The following is a 23346-nucleotide window of genomic DNA, read 5'->3' on the forward strand; positions in this document are numbered from 1 at the left end:
TCTGAGAGAAGAATGTTCTGTACTGTCTTTCTGTTACAGATGATGAAAGTGAGGCCTATAACTTGAGGCCTCAGGGGTCAACCTGGAGGTTGTGTGTGCAGGGGCTGATCTAGCACTGGGGTGGTGGAAACCTGTGTCTGTGGGAGGCAACCTTAAGGCTGTGACCACAGGGTTCACTTGGTAGTGAAGCAGGTGGGAGCCTGGATCTGCAGGAGCCTGTCTGACATCTAAGTCCATGGGGTGAGCCTGGCACTGGGGTGCATTGAAAGCTTCTATCCATGGTAATTGGCTTACTGCTGGGCCTGGCTGAGAGCTTGAGTTTGTGGGGGCTTATTGGGAGCTTGGCATCACAGAAGCTGCTGTAGGCCTGGGGCCCGACTGGCACTTGAGTGGCCAGGAAACTGGGTTTGTGGAAGCCTGCTGGAGACTGGTGCCATGGAAGCTGTGTCATAGACTCTGGGTCTGGAGTTCTCTCTTGTCCAGCAAGAGAGCGGGACACAAGATTGGAAATGCGAGAGAGGCTAATGTCCAGGAGGAGACAAGAGCCCCGAGTAAGGGTCCTGGCTCCATTTTTATTAGGATCAGAAGGCTTACAGGTGTGATGGGCATGCACAGAGACAATGAAACCGTGAACATTAACTCGTGGGCGTGGGGGGAAAAGGGGGTTTTGAAGATATGCCGTGTCAGGGGTTTGGGTCAATACAAAACAATGTTCTGGTGCTGGGTGGAAGGTTGTTTACAACAAACATGAGGCCCCACCTCTGTTTACCTAAACTGGTCTAGGGGACAAGAAGGAGAGAGCATGCTACATTAGGGTCAACAAGGCATCTTTCTTTTGCTAATTAGCTCCCTTCTGGGCAACTTCTCCCCGCTGAGGTCTATAGCCCTATTTACCTGTTTACCTAATTTGGTCCTTCCTTCCTGTGAAAGCAGCTTTCTGCTGTCGTCCTATACCTTTGTCCTATACTGGGGGCCTTTCCCCTGTTTGTCCTATACTGGGGACCTTTGCCCCATTTGTCCTATACTGGGGGCCTCTGCCCTGGTTACCTAATCTTATTTACCTAATCTTGTTTTACCCAAACTTGGGTATGTTCATCCTATGGCTTTCCAATTCTTCATGCCTTGTTAACCCATTGGTGCCAGCTCAGAGAATTTCTAAGCTGATTCCCCACAAAGCTGCCTGGGGCTTCACCAGACTCCTGGGGCTACTAAAGGTGTCTAGTGCCCTGATGGGTTGAGGGCCTAGGTTCATGAGGGCTTCTGGGAGCCTGGAGCTGAGAAAGCTAAAGGATCCTCCTGGGACCACTGCAGTTGGCAGTCACTGCCGGGGAGCCTGGATTCACAGGAGCCTACTGGGAGCTTGGTGCCATAGGAGCCATCTGGGCTGTTAAAGTTGTCTGGGGCCACTGGAGACAGCAGGTGCTAGTGTGAACTGGGGGCGTGCGTTTGCAGGAATCACTGGGGTCCCAGAAGCTGCCTGATGCTACTGGAGACAGAAAGCACTGGGTGACGGAAGTCTGGTTTTGCAGGAGTCTGCAGGGAGCCACCTCGGGCTACAGGAGTTAGCCTGGTGCTGGGACAGGCCAGCTCCGGGATCCATGGTAAAGTCAGGTGCCCGTCCCAGTCTCCTCCCACTGGAAGGGAGTATCTCTCTGCATTGGGCTGCCTGGGCTTGGGGTAGGGGTGACGAGACTAGTGGGAATTTATCTTTCTTACCCTCTTCAGTGGGTCTTTTTCCTTACTTCTATGCTTTTTTCAGGTGCCATAATCTCTCATTTGGAATCCTTGGCTCTCCTGATCGTATTTTCACATGCAGATAGCCATTTAAAATGATGTTTCTTGGAAGACAAGCCCTAGAAACTCCTATGCCATCATTTCTTTCTTTCATATTTCAAGGGGAGAGGTGACACCTTCTTTACCTTCACATGTCTCGTGTGCACTGATGCCTCACACATAGAGTTGCTCTGTGGGTGTCTATTGAATTTAACACATATAAATATTTGTAGTAAATTCCATTTGTAAGACACTGAGAAGAGCATTGCATCTCATACAGGGCCATATAACGGAGGACGGAGCCTGACTCAGAGAAAAGATAAAACATTGTAAGGAGAATCTGTGGACACAAATAAAAAGAGCTTCAATTTATTTGTCTTTGTACTCCCAGTGCCTTTCATGTGGCCTGATAGATACCAGAAACTCACTAAATCTACGAGTGAACTAGATTTAAGAACTCAAAGAGGCTTTTATATAATAAAATATAGACAACAGGGAATATGGATTTTATAAAATTTATATCTCAGTGTAGTCCTAGCCCTCTCCCATATAACAAGTACTCATGAAATGTGGAAATGAATAAAGGTTTTATGTTATGTGTCATAAATGAAGATAGAGAGGAACTAAGCAGAAATAAGTGTACTTACTTTGGGCTGTAATGATTTGTGAGATAAGGTATGAGAACTCTATATGACGTCCCCTAGAAAGGAGGGCAGGTTGCAGTCTCTTTCACTTACATGTTTCTGTGCTCCAGCCAAATCGGATTACTTCAACCTCCTCACTTGGATCTTATGGTCTCGGGTCTCTACACCATCACACATGGGTTCAGGTCATGTCCACCCCTTCTGACTTCACTTAGCCAAAGCCAACATTTCCCCCAGTGCTTTGCCAACAGGCCACTATGTAATTTAGAGTGTATTCTACTGTGGTTATTTGATATATTAGGAGGTTTCATACCATAATTTTCATGACACTGTACTTTTGTGAATTTAAAACGTGTATTAGTTTGATATAGTGCCATTTGTCTGTTTTTGCTTTTGTTGCCTGTGCTATTGGTGTCATATCCAAGCAATTATTGCCAAATCTGATGTCCTAAACCTTTCCTCTGTTTTCTTCTAGGGTTTTTATAGTTTTAGGTCTTATATTTAGGGTTTTAATGCATTTTGGGTTAATTTTTGTGTATAGTATAAAGTGAAGGTCCAACTTCTTTCTTTTGCATGTGAATATCCAGTTTTCTCAACACCATTTGTCAAAGAGATCATGCTTTCACCATTGTGTAGTCTTGTCACTCTGTCGAAAATCATTTGGCCATATATGTAAGAGTTTATTTGTAGACTCTCTATTCTGTTCCATTGGTTTATATATCTGTCTTTATGCCAAAACCACACTGTCTTGATTACTGTATAAGATGTTTTGAAATCAGGAAGTGTGAGGCCTTCAACTTTGTTCTTTTTCAAGATTATTTTGGCTATTCAGGCTCCCTTGAGATTCCATATGAATTTTAGGATATTTTTTTCTAATTTTGCAAAGAACACCATTGAAATTTTGATATGGATGCATTGAATCTGTAGGTAACTTTGGGTAGTATGGATATTTTAACAATATCAAACTTAGAAACATCTGTACATCAAAAGGAACAATTGAGGGCACCTGAATGACTCAGTTGGTTAGGTGTCCGACTTCAGCTCAGGTCATGATCTCTCAGTTTGTGAGTTCGAGCCCTGCGTTGGGCTCTCTGCTGACAACTCAGAGCCTAGAACCTGCTTCAGATTCTGTGTCTCCCTCTCTTTCTGCCCCTCCCCTACTCGTGCTCTGTCTCTGTCTCCCAAAAATAAATAAACGTTAAAAAAATTTTGTTAAAAGGAAATAATCAATAGAGTGAAAAGCTAACCTATAAACCTATGGAATGGGAGAAAATATTTGCAAATCTTATATTTGATAACGGATTAATATCACAAAATATACAAGGAACATATACAACTCAATAGCAAAAACAAAACAAAACAAAAGCAAAAAACAAAAACAAAGCTCCAAAAAACCCCAAACAGACAAAAACTCCACAAAAGCAAAAACTAAATAACTCAATCTAAAAAATGGGCAAAGGTCTTAAATAGGCAATTCTCCAAAGAAGATATACAAATGATAACAAGCATGTGAATAGATGCTCAACATTACTAATCATAACAGTAATGCAAATCAAAACCAAAATGAGATATTACCTTACATCCATTAGGATGGCCACTATCAAAAGAACAGAAAATAACATGTGTTGGCAAGGATGTGGAGAAATTGGAATCCTTGTGCACTATTGGTGAGAATAAGAAATGGTGTAGCCTTTATGAAAAGCATCATGGAGGTTCCTCAAACCTTTAAAAATAGAATTAGCAGACGATGCAACAAATGAACTAAAAGCAGGATCTCAAAATGGTATTTGCACAGCCCATGTTCACTGCTGCATTATTCCAATAGCCAAGAGATTGAAACAAACCAAATGTTCATGGGCGGATGGATAAAGAAAATGTGGAATATACATTCAACAGTATATTATGTAGCTTTAAAATAGAAGGAAATACTGTTCCATGTTACATATGGATGGACCTTGAGGACATTATGCTAAACAAAATAAGCTAGCTACAAGTGGGCAAATACTATATGATTCCACACATATTAAGTATCGAAAGTAATCAGAAGCATAGAAACAGGACTGTGGGGAGAGGAAAAGGAAAATCAGTGTTTCATAAACATACAGTTTCAGTTTTGCAAGATGAAAAAGTTATAGAGATCTGCATGACAATGTGACAACACTTAACACTACTGAATTGTATACTTGAGAATAGTTAAGATGGTATATTTAACATAATGTGTTTTTTGCTACACGCGCGAGTGCAAGTGTACACACACACACATGCACACAAATGATTAAACACCTTTCTATGTTCTAGAAGATTGTCTCTGTAATTGGGAAGTCAAAGGCCATAATTCTGGCTTTTGTTATAAATTGTATCTCCCAGAATTTCATCTCAGTGGAAACATGGAGCAGCTTAACACTTGTCCTTAGCCCCTGGTATTTTCTGAATATTTAATTCAATGGGCATTATAACAACAAGTATTCAAGTTTCTCTCAAATCAAATGGAATCAAAAATAAACTGAAGCAAGTGACAGGATGTGTTTAAATGTCTCTGAAACACTTATTGAAATATTAATAGTACACTGTCAAATGTACTTGATTTCAAGTTTCAAATTTAAAAGTTATTTTTGCACATTGCAAACAGTTTGCAGTAGTAAGCTCTTTCCTCATTTACAAAGTTTTTTCCACACATGTTCTCACTCGGTCATCACACCTACCTTGTTAGATAAGGAGTATATTACAATCCCCTTTTCATAGATAAAAATACTAGAACTGAAAGGAGGTATTGGTCCTATGCCTTGGAAGTCCTATGGCTAAAGTCCTACGGCTTGGAAATGGCAGGGCTATTAGTCTACCAGTAGTAGTCTGGCTCCAAGTGGCACATTCTTTTCCATTACCCCACATATGTCATTGATGGCGCCTACCTGTCATCTTTCAGGAGGTAGGAATTCAAGAGGCCAGATGAAGAGCAGTCAGTAGGGCTGGCACGGACAGTCTGAAAATCCTTCTCTTGAGTAACCAAACACACAGCTATCGTTTATTTGAGCAACAGTGAAGTCTATGCTGCAAGGTAAGTTGTTTGGTATGATTTACTGAATGTTGTGACTTACTAAAAACCATCTGCCAAGATCAATCTAACATAAATATAAAAATGTATTAAAAATCTAATTTCATGCAGACGCACTGGGACAAATATCACTGCGATGGGTATTTGGACGTGAAGGGAATGTGCATTTCATCGCTTACGCAGTCCGTTCTTCTCCCAGTGCCTTAAAACAAAGCTTTGCGAATCACATAAAAAGTATAGTTTGTCCTGGTAGCCACTGGAATTTGCTCACACATTAAAGCTTTCTTTAGAATGCTGAGTTTGGTTCTTAAATGTTCTTGGCATTTGTGTTTCTGCCCTCATAAGGCAGCACTTCAATTTTTCTCCCTTTGGCACTATCCTTCTCATTTCTCTTACATATCATTATTTCACCAAATGTATGTACTCAATATGATTCCAATTTTGTTTTGTTTGTTGGGCCAGTGAACCTGGGTAACCCGAGGCACAGGGCCAAACATCTGGTAACAATAAGATCAACACAACGGTAGAAGAAGATCAAGAATCCTGTAACCATAAGGTAATGTGGAGTATATTCGGGTAGCTATGAAGGATACATAATAGAGGGTTTTCCTCTATGATAGTTGTGTTCTCTGAATTGACAGAAATAGGTCAAAGATCCCCGATAGCATGCTTTCAATACATTAGGCCAAGAGAAAACAGCACTTGTCCTTTGCATCTGGTCTAGATTTTAGCTTTGATTTATCCATTCTTCTGAGATCCTTAGAATCACAAAACCCTAAAAACTGCAAATAAAATATATCCTGAAGTTCACCAATTTAAAAGAGAAGGGCAGACAGCCTTTATACAACACATCTTCTTGTGTTCATCAGATTTTGTTTTCACAGTCGGGGTCCTGGGTAGATGTGGAAGTCTATGAAAGCTTATTTTCCCCCAGATGTTAATTCTAAATGTTATTTTCCTTCATTTTGGCACACTATTTTTTTTTTCTAGAACCTCGGGCAGTCTTCAGTACTGATGCGTGCCAAGATATATTTGGTGAGTGAATAAATAAATTAATAATATACTCTCAGTTTTCTCTTTACCCTATGGTAAGCCACATTTTTCCTTTTTTGATATTTGCATTAACCTCTTTATAAATTGTGTACTTTCCACATACTAACTACTTAAGTAAACCCTTCCCATTTCGAAGCTCACTATTCTCCAGATTGCTTATACAAATTTCTAATTTGATTACCTTTAAAATTTTTCCCACCGCTTAATTACTTCAGAGTTGAAGGTTTATACTTAAGCTCACTTTTTCCATTTCCAGTTCCATATAAGTAATTTTTTTAGCTTGTAGTAAGCATTTATGGTGAGCACCTGTTCAGTAACCAGAGAAGAATACATTTTCCATTTGGAAACATGAGCTAAAGCTTACAGTTTTGGGTTTTGCTGTTCCTAAAACATTCCTTATGAAAGTCAATTCATCTTTCCCTTTTATACTAGGATGGTAATAAGCATAAACAAGACTTTGGAAAAACCACTTAATAAGCCTTTAATTACATCTTCTGAGAGAAAAGATATTAAGCTTTATATCTCTAGAGTCCCTTCCTCCTTTCCATTGACAAGTTTATGATTTAAAAGAAAGATATAAAATACTTCTCTTCAAGGAATGCTGGCTCGACATATAAGGAAAACAGAAGATTTATATTCTCTTTGCATAATTCATCCAAAAAAATGGTTTGGCCTGAATTTATTGGCCAAAATATTGTCTCCTGTGTTGTCATTCCACATTGCACATGAGCACAGATTTGGCCTCTCTGAACATTTCTGCTTCAGATAGTCAGCAACACAGAGGGCTACTCAAAAGGAAATTGTTAGCTCATTTCCTAATTAGGACACCCTGCACATTGAAGAAGCACACTTGTTCTCAACTCTTGGGGAAGGAATTGGAAATTTATGGACCTTGAAAAAGATGCCTCATTTTTCCATGAATTTTCACTATCTGGATCCCTTCGCAGCAATAACAGCTTCCTTACAATTGTTTATATCTCTGTTAAAACAGACACACACACAGACACACACACACACACACACACACACACACACACACACACACACGAAGAAGAAGAAGTGAAATGACATTTGTTTTCTTTGGCAAAACAGTAAGACCTGAAATCCATGTCCTGCCTCTCATTTCTCACTCTATAAGTGTCCATTCAACCTTAGGTTCTGTGGGCTGCAAAACTGCTATGATAAATCTTCTGATTTTTGTCTTAGCCTCAACTGGAGACAAGATGACTTCTCTCTGGGAGCCCATGACCGCATCTTTCCAGAACTTGTCATGACTTAAGAGCACTAGGTGAAACAGAATGAGCATCCCTAGCATGTAGTAGTAAATAAACTTCTCTTTTATTATTTGTTTTATTTCTTTGCTGATGACATCTTTTCTGAACGTATCTTATCTGGAAGGCTGAATTTACATGTTTTACTGTAGGTGTTATCAAACTTTAGCATCTATCACAACAACAGAAGTGCAGGATATTGAATAAGTGCTTTTATACGTATTATCTGGCCAGACACAAGGTGAATCAGAGTAATAGTCATAAAAATAATAACACCAATCAGACTAATAATTACAAACAAAGTAATAGTGGCAATGATGACCACCATAGAAGGATCTGCTACATGCCAGGCACTGTCTTTCTAGGAACGCCAGGTATGCCATGGATGCATCCTCAGATCTCACCAGCCTGTATTTAGAAACAAGGTGACATTTTCCTTTCACACATACTTAAACTTTAGTAAATACAAACCTCTATCCTTCCAGGCTCCTCTCCTGGAGCAGCTTCTGATATTTCCCCTCAAAACTATGTTTACACTCTGTAACTTTTTCCTGTATTTCACTCATCTCTCCAATTGGTCTGACTCTCCGAAAAGCACCTAAAAACTGATACCTTCAGTTAATTGCTACTAATTCAAGGCTATTGTATTTTTTTTAAATCTTAAGATTATTGGTTGAAGCATAGTTAATTCTATAACTCCATGTGTAGATATACTGTATATAACTATATAGTTATCTACTTTCATACACATATATAAAGCAGATGAATAATTCATTAGTTGAAAACTTTGCTACTACAAACGAATATTCTTAAGAAATAAAGACCAAATCCACCCTCATAGGCCCATCCCAACCCCTGCTGGTTCTGTGAGCTAAAGACAAACTAATTCCCAGTAATAAAGCCACTTTTCATTTCTATTAGTTGGGGTCCAGATTCAACTTCTTCTTAGCCCCAAATGAGAGAACTTTCTTCCGCAAGCTCAGGAGCAACTCGGTTTTGCTCCAGGTCTGAATGTAGAAGGCAACATCTATTTACTCAAGGTATATTCACCGGTGGATATTCACTCATTTGAAATTATGACATCTATTTATTCAACAGATATAATTTCCAGTACCAGCCATTGTGCCAAATAGCAGGTATTCTGGGATTATAAACAATAACAACAAAATGAAACAAGAACAAACATGTTCTTGGGGCGCCTGGGTGGCTCAGTCGGTTGAGCATCCGACTTCAGCTCAGGTCACGATCTCACGGTCTGTGAGTTCGAGCCCCACGTCGGGCTCTGGGCTGATGGCTCAGAGCCTGGAGCCTGCTTTGGATTCTGTGTCTCCCTCTCTCTCTGCCCCTCCCCCATTCATGCTCTGTCTCTCTCTGTCTCAAAAATAAATAAACGTTAAAAAAATTTTTTTAAAAAGAAAAAACATGTTCTTTGTACTTGTGGATCTTACAGTCGATTGGAGGAGCCACCATTACACATCTCAAACAGTGGGCAATTTGATCTTAAATATGTGTGAGGCATAACAGTCTGGTTCCTGGAGCCTTCCAGCATTCCTTTTTTTTTTTTTTTTTTCTGTCTTGAAGGAAAGACCGGCCCTGAGTTTGTCTCTTACACATGCATACGCATCTCTCCCCCAAAACAAACAAAAACAAGTATTTGATAATAAAGAAAATAATATTTAGGAAAAAACTGTAATCCTCCCTGGTTCTGTTTACATTAATGAAATAGATTATATTCTTGAAGAGGATATTTAACATTTCACTTCAGAGTACCAGAATATGGATTACTTTGCTGCTTGAAGGCTACCTCAAGAATAAAGACTGCATATTTGCTTCATAGTTTCATGATTAACTGATTTATTCTTATGATTTTTTCCATTCCCAAACAGTCATTGTCAAGGGTGACTATGGAGAACAAGAATTATCATTACTACTCTTCTTATTGCTATTCTATTACTGTAATAATACTATTACTGTTGTTATTACTGATAATATAATTATGCGTTTTTAAGCTTCAAAGAAAATAGATCTTCCATATACCTCTTTTCAAGTAGTTTTCTCATGGATCCTCAAAAAATTACCTTTGATCTGGTTATCAAACTTATTTTAATATTGAATTAAAAATTTGTAGACAGTAACTCACCCAAGATAGCACAATAAAATTGTGATTGTGGATTTGTGATATTGACCCAGAGTTTTCTGACTCCACAATTTGACTTTTTTCCACTCTGCTGTGGGTGGGCACTTGTTCTCCCTAGGAGGTTAATGACTCTCTTGCCCAACACAATTTTCATCCAGTGCAACTTGCTAATATGGTGGGAGAGAGATGTAGAAGAAATAAACCCTCCATGCCGAGGCAAGTGACAGAGGAATGTCTTTATGGTGATATCGAGGAAAAGCTACCAGAAATTTGTTAATAATATTTGATTTTTGAGCCTATTAACCTAGAGTGGTTTTAACAGACTATTTAGTAATTCTCAAACATTTTTGTTAAATTTTTCCCTTAATCTTCATTATGAAAATAACACCTTTTACTCATTTACTGAATATAAAATATTTAACTACTATAAGTAATTTTTCAAACAAGAGATAATCTCCTCCCTATGTGTCAGATACACTACTTTGCCAGGTCAGCCTCCCTACCACTGCCTCTTGTCTCCAGTAGCCTGGAGGTTCACACACCTGGACTTAACTTTCCATCCTCCACAACACTGATTTAAACACACATAACCCCAAGCTATCATATGTGAATTATCTCATTGAATTCTAGTCTATTACAATTAGAAGAAAATCTGCCATTCTCATATTTTTCAGCTGTTCAGGTAACTGATAAAAAACATGAAAGGAGGGGCGCCTGGGTGGCGCAGTCGGTTAAGCGCCCGACTTCAGCCAGGTCACGATCTCGCTGTCCGTGAGTTCGAGCCCCGCGTCGGGCTCTGGGCTGATGGCTCGGAGCCTGGAGCCTGTTTCCGATTCTGTGTCTCCCTCTCTCTCTGCCCCTCCCCCGTTCATGCTCTGTCTCTCTCTGTCCCAAAAATAAATAAACGTTGAAAAAAAAAAAAACAAAAACAAAAACATGAAAGGAGCTAATGAATGAGTTCCCTACCAACCAGACAAGTAGAAACCAAATGTCTAAATCTAAAATTTTCACTCCATGACTAATAGTACAAGTTTAGCAAAATGTGATGTTTCTCTCTTAATGTATGATTCCGAAGGCTCCATTTAAAATTTAAAAATTCATTGAAGAGGGCATCTTTTGGGATGAGCACTGGATGTTGTATGGAAACCAATTTGACAATAAATTTCATATATTAAATAAATAAACAATAAATAAATAAATAAATAAATAAATAAATAAATAAATATTTAAAAATTAATTTTAAAAACTGAAATTTGGGGGGAAATGTGCCTAATTCAGCAAAACATGTAATTTATAGGAAGATTGCAAAATATTTAGTGATTGATTAGATTTCACACTTTTACCTTTTTTTTAAGTAGGAGTAATTTTATTTATTTTTTAAGTTTATCTTAGAGAGAGAGTGTGTGTGAGTAAGGGAGAGGGGCAGAGGGAGAGAGAGAAAGAATCTTAAGCAGGCTCTGTGCTCAGTATGGGACCCAACTTAGGGCTTGATACCAAGACCCTGGAGTCTTGACTTGAGCCGAAATCAAGAGACGCTCAACTGACTGAGCCACCCAGGCAGCCCAGGTTTCACACTTTTAAAATGGCTTAATGTGTGCAGGCAAAAGCCTCTGTTAAAATTTTTAAAAATACATCTATCTTTTCCTATTGTATTCCTACCATAAGCAAAAATATTAGCAAAGATTAGACTCTGCATATCACTCAACAAATGTTTTTCTCTAATATAATGTCTAAAAATTATACAGATGATTATTGCTTTTTACTGTATTTGGGGGGAGGCATGCCTATTATAAACCCAACATAAATGAATTTCCTTATTAAAATCAGTAGAAAATTCCTCTGCACACCTCTCGAAAGATATGCTATTAAAAACAAAATATGATTCAAACTATTAAAATATTCCAATTAAGCACTGACTACACTAACACCTCTATTTTTCTCATTTACAAAATAATACCATGTCCCAAGGTGCTAAATGGATTTGAAATGCCCATTCAAAATGCCACTGCATTTGCTCAGCCTAGCTGAGCAAGCTCAGCTTTACTCAGCTTTGCTCAGCTTTACCATTCCTCATCTATCCAGCTTATAATGTCTCATTAAAACAATGTTACTTTTTTCCTGAGAACATATTTTTATAAGAATGCTCAATGTAATATCTGCCCTCTCAACAGAGTTTTAAGTGTACAAGCATACAATACAGAATTGTTGTTTATACGCACAGTGGTATATATTAGTGAAATACCATGCAGCCTTAAAAAAGGAAAGAAAGAAATCCTATAATATGACAATATGGATGAATCTTGAGGCCATTGTGCTAGGTGAAAAAAAAAGACTGTCACTGAAAGACAAATACTGTGGTCCACATAGATGAGGTATCTAAGACAGTCAAATTCATAGAAACAAAGAACAGAATGGTGTTGCCAGAGACTAGGGAGAGCAGGAAATGAGGAGTTGCTAAACCTTTGTAATTTTGATGTATACTTCTCCGTATTTTAATCCTTGGCGGTCTATATGGATGCGATTTTGCTCTCATTTTTTAGCTACAGGCAGAGTAACTCTCCGGGTGAGGCTTTCTGAGAACCACCTCTGAGCTGGGTGATCTATACTGATGGGGTCTACCAGCCTGGGCCTCACAAACAGGAGGAGAATGGAAGTTGTACATAAGGATTTAAACATCTTATTTATACACCATCCTTCCTATATTTCCTGATTCCCTTCCTTCTCAACCACACTCTACATTCCCATAAAAAGGAAGTCAACATTGTTATGTGTGTTTCTCCAGTTTTAGAAACTTACAGATTTCATAGTGCAGTTTCTTACTTCTTGTTTTAAGATGGTGAAGGTAAGCTGTATGACTTGTGCAGATAAGACAGCTAGAGATACAACCAAGGCTTGGCCATAAATGTCCTGCTTCTGCTTTCCTCTTTTAAGCCATTTCATACTCTCTTTTAGTCCATTGTTCAAACTGATATAACCGGAAAACATTTTAAATCTTCCATGAAGAGATCCACATAGTTATGGGAGATTAGAGTATCTAAATTTTCAGCTTTTTAATTGCATATAGAAAATTTGCCTCAAGGAAGTTGTATGTGTATGTGAAAGTACTTGTCACCTGGGAATGTTCTATGAAAAACGTAGGGGCTGGTTTCCAGCTCCAGATTCTATTTCAGTTGTCACTTCTGTGAAGCTAACATGGGAAACGCTCAGACATAAACAGCCTGGCCCAGCTGAGGAATTGAGTTCGTAATCCCCCTTTCCTCAAGTATCTGTTGGGGGAATCAGCCTGTCCCAGGCCTATGAAAATTAGTTCAAGGGCACCTGGGTGGCTCAGTCAGTTAAGCTTCCAACTTCGGCTCAGGTCATGATCTCATGGTTTGTGAGTTCGAGCCCCGCGTCAGGCTCTGGGCTGACAGCTCACAGCCTGGAGCCTGCTTCGGATTCTGTGTCTCCCTCTCTCTTTGCCCCTCCCCTGCTTGTCCTCTCTCTCTCTCTCTCTCAAAAATAAAAATTTTTTTAAGTTAAAAAAATTAATTCAAAATATTTCTCTGGATACAGTGACAATGTAAGTACAAGACCTAACAGAAGCTCTCTCTCTTCTCTGAGATTAGACAATCTGGGGATGTAAGACTTGAAGCTTCTGTAATTGTCCTACCCTGAAGGATATTGGCTGAAATTGAAGCCACATACAAAAGAGGGTAGAGCCAAGAGAGTCACGGACAACTGGAGTTGGTACAAATAAACTGTGCCACCTTGTGTCCTTACTTTTCAGATATATGTTCCAATAAAATTCTTTATAATTTTAAGCCAGTTGATTTCAAATTTCTGTTTTTTAACATCTTTAGCTGTTCTAATCTATAACATCTTTAGATGTTCTAATTTATAAAAAATGGAAAGTAATTTGCTTTATTGATATTGGTTGTTTTCTATTCAATTACCAGGGCAAGAGAATATGGATGGGATGTTCATCTCTTCACCAGAGGGTGACATGGAATGCCAGTGAGTCAGGTATGTATCACGTGGAGCCCCTACAAGATTTAAATCAGATATATTGAGTTTTTCCAGAGCGCTCTCTCTCTGCAAAGAGATGGAGATATCACTTTCTGCTGTCTGAAATAAGCACAATAGAAAGGCTCTGCTCAGTGAAAAAATCATAAGATCAGTAGACCTCTACTGCTTTTCCCCTCTACCTCTATTCCCCTTATATCAAGGGACATTGGAGTGGGAGTCAGCATTTGTGAGATATCACTAATGGGAAACTGAGTTGGGTTTGGTGGAATAGAATTATGTGATTTTTGAAACATCACTTACAGATATATTTCTTGCTGGCTGTCCCGTATGGGATTGGCTCATTATGACACAGATGTGCAGGGCCAGAAGTTGGACCACTAATGTTTATCTGTTAGATAATGTTAATATGGATAATGGTTATGTGTTAATATAGACATATATTAATATGCCCCATGGCACCAGGCACCAGAAGTGGGTTAGGAATGGGAGGAGAAATGGAAATGTCCTGATCCAGAAGCTAGTCTGTGGAAAATTCTTCAAATTATCAAGCATTGATATCAAGTGTATTCTGTAGAAAATTCTTCAAATTATCCAGTGTATAAATTTGTGTGGAGAAGATTTAGTTAATTCTTAACTAATCAAGTTAAAGCTCTCCACTCTACTTCTTCTCTTTTAGTGTTCATAATAAAATTTTTTATATGTGCAGCACAATTTATAACTTAAAGTGAAACTAAAATACATTTTGTGAGAGCTTATATGACACATGCATTCTAAATATACATTTAAAAAAATCAATCTCTTATGCCAAAGGCAAGGCTAAATTATCTCTCTCATTTTCTTTATAGAATTTTTTTTCAAAGTTGTTGAGTTATGTCAAATTAACTACAACCATGTAGCCATAACAATTTAGAGGAAATGATTATAGAAGGAATTGATCAATTGGTTAATAGAAATATTGTTACTTTTCTGGATTTTGAGATGTTTTGGGAATTGGTCAGCTTTTTAAAATTTTTAAGTTGCTCTATTTTTTCCTAGTATAAATAAGTATTTGCATTTATATCTAATTTTCTAATTGCAATTGTATTTTTTTTCCTTAAGAGTGTCCCTCAAAGTCAATATGTATCAAATTTCACACAATTTTTTTGCCCCTAATTCACTAAGAATTATGGAGGAAATGATGAGTTACTCCATTATCTGAAGGGGGATACCTCATACAAAGGATTTTGTTGAAGAAGGAGTCAAGAAAATGGGATTAAACAGAGGAAAGTAACATTGGTCCATAGTTCAAAGGAAATGCCTTTGCTGAATGCCCTATCTTAAATTGCACCCACCCCACCCCACCTAATGACTTCCTCTCCCATTGCTCTGTCTGAATGAAACATACATTACTTTTCACTTCTGTATCTTCACTAAAATAAGAACTTCATGAAGGCAAGAATTTGTTCCACGTTGTTCATTGCTATTACCTCCTCAGACTAGAATAGTGCCTGTCATATAGCATATAGTAAATGTTCTATAAATATTGGTTGAGTGAATGGATGAATGCCCTAACATTCCCTGTATCAATGTGAGCTTCTTTCATTCTATTAATTCAGAAATCTGAATTCTATTCTATTAATTCAGAATTCATTAATAGAATTCATTCTATTAATTCAGAAAAAGATTTAAAAATTCTTTTAATCACGTAATTTTTTTTTTTTTTTTTTTTTTGGTGGAAGTTAGATTTTGTAATCATAAATGGGAAGATCCAAAGGGTTCTTCTCAGTTACAGGCAACCCTCCAAACAGTCATAGGAACTGGACAAAGATCTCCAACACCAGCTTGGCAATTCCATGGAACCTTATCTATCCTAACTTTCTCCATCACAGAGTTTTGAATCTGAAAGGGGCCTCAGGAGTCCCTACAAGACAAACAGATACCTCTGAACTGGTCACTCCCCGTTTTCCCCTTGCTAGTAGGAAACTCTGGGTTGGGAATGAAAATGTACCCACATATGTATTTGCTTTTACATTCCCTTTTTCAGCTAGAGGCGATCATGTGACGTGTTTTTGGTTAGATACAAGTGAGACAAAGTCCCTGATAAGGTTTTCTTTTTTAAAGTTATGTATTCCTAATGTAAGGAGCCTCCACAGAAGGCAACACCATTTGTCATTCCTGTTGCCACCTTGAGGGCACACACGACGTTTGGAACTAATGCTGCCATTATGACCATGACGTGAAAGCAAACAGCTAGGAGTAGTGGAGCACAAATCTTAGTCTAGGAGAGGGTCATGGAACCACTAGCCCTGTGTTGGACTGCTAATCTCCAGACTACTTATTATGTAAGAAAAATAAACGCGTATTTGCTTAGTTTTCTATTACTTCAGTTTCTCTTATTTGCAGTCAAAATATTCCTGTTGTAGTTCTTAATTCTAATGTGTTTAATGCGTAAGAGAAGAAAACTGAGGCTCTGTGAAAACAAACAGTTTGGCCAGAGCCATAGATATTTGGTTGGGGGAAGCACATTATAAGAGCCCCTGCCTCTTCTGGGACCCTCACAAGGAACACCCTATGGCCAGTGAATAAGAGTATGGTTTTGCTTCACCTGCCTGTTCAAGGCAAGGAAACAATGAAGATAACAAAATGTTCATAGTGGAAAATGTCCGAACTGTTGACAATTGTAAGGATGAAAGCTAGGCTGCAAAAGGATATATTTGTTGTATACAAAGTAATCTTTTTGATGTTTTTTACATAACATGTTGAAGCCAAATTACTATCATCTGCAATAAAATGTTTGTTCATTATTGGGTCAGAACATCCAAATGACAAGTCACAAATTCCACCATTCAGCAAGTTACTCTAGCCTTACCTCTAATTATCCGGCTATCTGGATGCTTGGGCATCATGTAGATTCAATTAAGTTCTGCGTTGAGTTAAGGAGGCATTTGTCTCCTGAATTTGAGCAATGTGCTTTTAGTAATTTAGATTTTCAATCTTTACTGTCTCTCATGTTTTGTGTGTGTGTGTGTGTGTGTGTGTGTGTGTGTGTGGTCTTAATAAAGGTTCCTAGAAGAGTCTAGATTGACTTTATGTCATCTATGCTTTGTTTCAGTCTTCATTTATTAATTTATGCTAAATTGAGTCAAAGTTTTCAATTGCTCATATACCTCCTTACAAAGGAAGTGTTTCTCTCACTTAGTAGTGCTAAATCCCAGCTCCAGGCATAGCTTTCCCTTTGTCACATTTCCATGTGTATTACTCACAAACAAATAAATCCTCTCTGTAAAGCATTTGGCATCTTTATCTTCCTTCATGAAAACGCAATTCTGAGATTTCCAATTACACATATGGACCAGATGTGAAACATGACTTAAACGAACAGGGAATTCAGTATGGTTTTGCAATCACGAGACATATATTGTATCCCTCTTATGCTAATGTTTCCTTTATAATTCCCTGTTGTAGAACATCTGCTGCAAGGGCCTGAGTGGCCCCTCTTGGCATGTTCTTTCTCTTTTTGTGCCTTTTCCGCCTTCCCCAATCTAAAAATGGAGGCAGAGTGGAAATAGGACTTTTGCCTCATACCTAGTATATTAACATGAATATGTGGCACATAGGTCACCTCTCCTTTCTTTTTTCTCTGTGCCCATAGTCGACAGAGAGGGTCAGTCATTGGCAGTCTTTGTGACTCAGATTTGGCGTGGAATTCTTCTCAACACATTGTAATTCAGTCAGCTCAAAGGTGCCCAGTCTCCTTGCAGTCCCTCTACCCTTCTGAGTTTAAATTTAATGTACATTTTCCACGTTTATGTTTCCACCAGCAGGTGTTCCTTTGGAATAAAAATATTAAGTAATATTTTATCAGTGATAGTGATGAAAAGAAAGAAAGTTCTGTGGTGTGTCTGTGTCTGTGTGTGTGTGCATGTGTGTGTATATGATTTCAAACTGGAAGAGAGAATGACTCCAAGGAGAGAAACCAATTCCAAAATGTATCACAAATTCGCTTCGGTTTCTTTAAATCAAAATGTCATTGTCTCTTCTCCTACCAAAACTACTATGACGATCTCAAATGTGTCTTGTATTCACTATACCTCTGTCCATTCATTGTTTCACACTGTACTGTAAGCAGCTTCCAATCATGCAAACCATTGGTACCGCCCCCACTCTTAATATCCTTCAATGAATCTCATCACACATATAACTAACTTAAAATTAACAGCATCTACAAAATCAGGTATGATTTGGCCCCTGCCTTTTTTCAATCCTCACCATCAAATACTTTTTACCTTATTCACTTAATTTCACCCACGAGGATCTTCTGTGTCTCAAACTGCTACACTCATTTCTGCCCAGTGTCTTCTCTTCCATCCATGCATTCATTTAATTTACATTTATTAAGTGGTTCAAAATCAAACAGCCCCTTTCCTATTTATCTGGTTGTTTCCTACTCAGATTGCAGGGTGAAAACCACTTCCACAAGAAGACCTTGCCTGACTGTGACGGGAACTTCTTCGATATGTTCAGTAAAATCTATTCACTCTTCTTTCTGGCCACAGTTCTACAATTCTCAGTCTGTTTTTAGATCTCTGGATGGCATGGGACTAGTGTCACCTATTGAATGGAAATGGAAATGTCATATGTCATTTCCAGACTGAAGTGTTTAAGAAGTAAGAATTTGGTAAAAGACCCCGAATTTTCTAGCATTTAGGTGCTGCCCATATCCCTTGACTCCTGTCCTCATATCACTCTGACTTCTGCTTCTGATGGCAAATCTTCTCTGACCCTGATTCTGATGCCTCCTCCTATAAGGACCCCTTGATTTCATTGGGCTCATCTGGATAATCCAGGACAATCTCTCCATCTCAAGTCCTTAATGTAATCACACTTTCAAAGTCCCTTTTGCTATGTCACATAACATATTGGTAGGTTTTGGAACATAGGCATCTTTGGGGAGGAGGGAACATTTTTCTATCTACCTCACCAAGTGACCAGATACAGGTCTATAAAGGATTTAGAACAAAAGTTCTCATTAACATTCAAACTGGAAATAAAGAAAAGCTTAGACATGTGGTTTTTCTACCAAAGTATGTTATTCCAAGGAACTTCAAAATAGCCATCATTAAATTTGAAAAAGAATCATAAGGAGAAGGAAGAAAAGACAGCAGATTCGAGAACAAATAAAATAACAAATCTAAAATAACAATAACATGAGTGTGGTTATTAGCACATGAATTTGTCTGTAAACAAATGGAAACTTATTATAAACCTTCAAATTGTACTGCCACCGAAAAAGAGCTTAGGATAAAGATAAAAATGTTTTAAAGCCTTAAATCAACTTTCAGACTCCACACTTGTTCCGATTAGAAATGAACTTTGGAAGTGGTATACCCCTCAATTAGGACGTGATCCCCACACCTTCTTCAGATGTCATCATGGGGGATAATGGGCTGGTAAGAATCTCCCAGAGGGCATAACCAAGGGCCAGGGAGAACACTGAACATCAGAGCTACTCCCAAAGAATGGAATGAGGATTACATCAAGACTTGAGTTTGCCAAATCCTGCTGTAGTAATAGATCCAATTTCTCTTTCGATCAAATTTTGGTTTTGAGTCCAAAAACAGGCTCAGTTCCAAAAACTGGGCAAAAGGCCTGGGTTTTTATTAGGGCCATTGCCCTTATTCTGATCATCCCTCTCTGTTTTCTTATGACTGTACCTATTAAGTAGTAATCTTGTTGACCACCAATCTATGGTGGAGATGCCAAATTCGATAAATTATTTTTATAGCTCTTCATGGTCAGACATCCCTGCTATCCATATGATACTGTCTACGTGGCTTCTGACAGATAAGCAAAACCATCTGGCCTCTGTCGTTTTGGGGTCTATCAACTGCCCTGCATTACAGAACCCAGTTCTAAAACAGCATCACCTATTATCAATCCAGGGCTACCATTGAACTTCTAAATTCAATGCCCCACTCAGCAGTTTCTTATTTTTTATTATTTTGGTAAATGGTGTGTCCTCTTTGTCTTCCCATGGGACATAGTCCTCTGGTGAGTTCTCCAGCCTTACATGGAATGTCCACTTTGGCATGTCCACATCTTTGAGAATATCGATATGATCTTCCATCATCTGCGACAGCAATTCTGAATATAGTTCTCTCCATTCTTCTAGGAGTCATCAGGAGTCATCTCCTGATATTTTTGCCAAGATGTTAAATTCTGCGTATCAGGAGAGTGTTCTCAAATTGACAAAATCTCTCTTATTCGATCTTACATTCCAGCCCCTGATTAAACATCCTCAGAATCTACTCCTGTTGTCCTCTCCCAACTCCTGCTGGTGCATACTGGCTACATTCTGCAACTCTTTTGGCATATAGTCCCCTTCCTCCCTTAACAGGACCAACACACCCCCTACTGCCTCATATTGTGACTTAATTCTGTCCCTGGCCAGGTATTGAGAATGTATACTTGTTTTCAAATATACGCATTTGGGAAGACTTTCTTATTTAGAAAGTGTCCTAAAGATTATTATATTGTGGGATAAGACAGTCCCTACATAGCAGTTACAGAGATGTGAACAGTAGTGTGTTATGCGAGTGTGTGTGAGTGTGTGTGTGTGTGTGTGTGTGTGTGTGTGTGTGTGTGTGTGTTGGGGGGGTGGGTGTGAGAGAGAAAGAAAAAGAGAGAGAGAGAGAGAGAGAATGTCTGTAAATGAGCATTTCATGTTTAAGGCAACTAATGTCCTTTGAACTACTGGAGAAAAAAGTCAATGGATTCTGATTCTGATTGTTATTGTTATTATTATTGAAACTTAAAGGACAAAGGCTGAGGATTGATATCTAAAAATTATGATATATTTAAATCTGAATAATTTAAAAAACAAGATTAGTGCAGTATATTCACACTGTAGTCTGTGAGCCTTTCTGCTGCCACAGGCTCTGGTACCTAAACAGATACTCTGTTATAAACAGTTTTTTAGAAATTTAATTTTTCATGATGTTCTTTACAATCACTAGAAAAATACCACTTACATTCCTTATGTGAACACTTACAGTGAAACCTGAAGCCACTCAAGAATAATTTTTGGATAAATATGATCAGAGATAAAAGTTTTCAGGTCTGATTCCAAGAAGCAAGTAGACCACACAATAAGCCACAACACAATAAGCAATTGACATGCTGATGCTCTCAAAGGACAAGTTACCTAAACTTCAGTGTGATGGGAAATTGGGAAGCTCTCTTCAGAAACTAAATTTCCATAGGTTTGTAAACCTTACTATATATTTTTTCTAAAGGAAAGCACATATTCATTATTTTTCTTCATATTCCTTCCTTACCCTTCAACACACAAGCCCCATTGTGAGTTTGCCTATTATTTCTTGATTCCAAAACTCTTTATAGAGTCTGAGCAATTACAGAATCCTGCATCAAATCGTCATATGTTGTGAATGAGAATTTCAATGAACATGTACTTGGGAAATGAAAGACAGATGGTCTTTCAGTCTGTATCTCCTTTATCTCTTTTGTCAACCCAGAATTGACTTCACATGTCTTCTCCATTTTATTTGTATCAGTATGCTTACATGGATTTCATAAATCTTTTTTTTTTTTTTTTTTTAGTTCACTTGAGTGTTTTCACCAATTCTAATTCTCTGAATGTCTTCTCCATTGAAATCCTCCTTTATTACTTTCCCTTCTTACTACTGTAATCCATTTCTCAACTGGGTCATTTCACATTTATTCTCCAGGCTTTTCTAAATAAAAGGTCATAGTAACTAGGTCTTTCTTTATAATAAAACAATCTAACGAACTATCCCGTTTTGCAGTCTTCACCGCCATCTGAATCTTTGGCATCTGGCACACAGAAGGCATTGAATCGTTAAGGGAGAACAAAACCAGTACAATCCTTCCATCCATTTTTATTTTCCTAAACCTGGAGAATCCAGAAGCATCCCTGGGGTTGAAGGAGGACAGGAAGAGCAAGCAAGTGGATGGGTGGGAGATGAAGCACAGACCATATTCCCTTTTCCCACTGTTCAATGGTGGAAGTTGAAGGTCAGTCTGACCTGGGAGATGGAGAAATTTTGAAACTCAGAGTTTCATTGGAAACTGAAGATGAGATTGACTAGCTGTGACTACCTGAGGCAGGTGACTATCAGAGGCAGGGAGCAGAAAACTCACACAACAGGTCTGAGGGCAGTAATTGTAAAAATTTGTTCCTATCTGTACTCAACTGACTCCAACATTTTATTTTATTTTATTTTATTTTATTTTATTTTATTTGCTCCAACATCTTAAAATAAATATATTTTTCATGAATAAATACATGAAGATAGGCAAAGTATTTTATGAAATTAAAAGTAAAGCAGGAAAAATGCAAAAGTCCCAAATGTGCTACTTACTAGGGGTATAATATCAGACAAATAAAAATAGTCTCTGAATATCAAGAGCTTCATTAAAAAAATAAGAATAAAATGATTTCAGTGCATTGTTGTGAGGTTCCAGTGAAGAATAATGCATCAAAAGAACAACCACAATACCTGGAACATAGGAAGCCCTCAATTCATTCTAGTTTACTTCCCTCAGAATTTTCCATCTTTGTATATTTTCTGAGGAGTCACTGTATATCTAGGAACTCTACTTGACAAGCATGAGATGAAGTTCTTTCTCTGTACCTTAGAAGCCATATTAAGGGTCACAAAGTTAATACAAATAAAAAGGAAAAAAGCACAAGAGCATCATCAAATTATGGTTTAAACTATAGTATAGTTGTTTTGGGAATTAGGGGAGAAAATGAAGCAAAATGTGAAATAACACAACACATTTCCTAGAAAACAAACCAAAGTTCAAGTCAACAAGAGGACTTGTTTTTCTTCCTTCTGGCTCTTTCCAACTTGAAACACAGCCAGAGCCTTTTCTGAAGATCAGGAAGCTTAAAGACTATAGGAGCCAGCGGTCCATGTCATTGTCCTGATTTGTTATTCAAGACACAGGTCTGTATTGCCCAAATTCTTACAGAACACTACTCCCTGGTACGCTGTTTCAACATTTGCAACAGATTATTTGGAAAGCATTGTTGGGGGCAAAGCCACATCTAACAACTCCCATTCCTAGAGCATCAGATTTTAATTTTAGTAAAAACAAGATTCGAAGCCTTTGGACATCAATTTATGGCAATGGGAGCTGTAAATAAAGTATAAGACCTAGTTACACTGAGTTTATTAATATAAAAGCACCATGAAATCAATGGCTTGCTTGAAGAACTTAGATTCGGTTTACTTTGGATTAAGAAAATGTTTCATCTCATTGTGTGTAAGAGCTATAAATATGCACATATAAAGAAAGAACATTAATAATATGGGAGTATTTGCAAACTTTTTGACTACTCTAGCCCTCAAAAGAGAGCTCTCTTATTGCTAACCCACAAAC

General features: G+C 38.1%; 2 long non-coding RNA genes across 2 annotated transcripts in view; both read left to right on the plus strand.

Annotated features, from left to right (window-relative positions):
* The window catches only part of LOC147571864 (uncharacterized), a 95263-nt gene extending 88758 nt beyond the window's left edge, over positions 1-6505 (plus strand). The window contains exons 2-4 of the long non-coding RNA XR_015246628.1: positions 5341-5472; positions 5932-6025; positions 6460-6505. This is a non-coding gene — a long non-coding RNA (uncharacterized LOC147571864). The remainder of the gene's footprint in view (positions 1-5340; positions 5473-5931; positions 6026-6459) is intronic.
* Positions 6506-13866: 7361 nt separating this feature from the next.
* LOC147571865 (uncharacterized) overlaps positions 13867-23346 on the plus strand; it is a 107639-nt gene continuing 98159 nt past the window's right edge. Inside the window, exon 1 of the long non-coding RNA XR_015246853.1 lies at positions 13867-13935. This is a non-coding gene — a long non-coding RNA (uncharacterized LOC147571865). The remainder of the gene's footprint in view (positions 13936-23346) is intronic.

Source organism: Puma concolor, chromosome F2 (assembly GCF_028749965.1).
Source record: "Puma concolor isolate L17-30 chromosome F2, mPumCon1.1.hap2, whole genome shotgun sequence".
Lineage (NCBI taxonomy): Eukaryota > Metazoa > Chordata > Mammalia > Carnivora > Felidae > Puma > Puma concolor.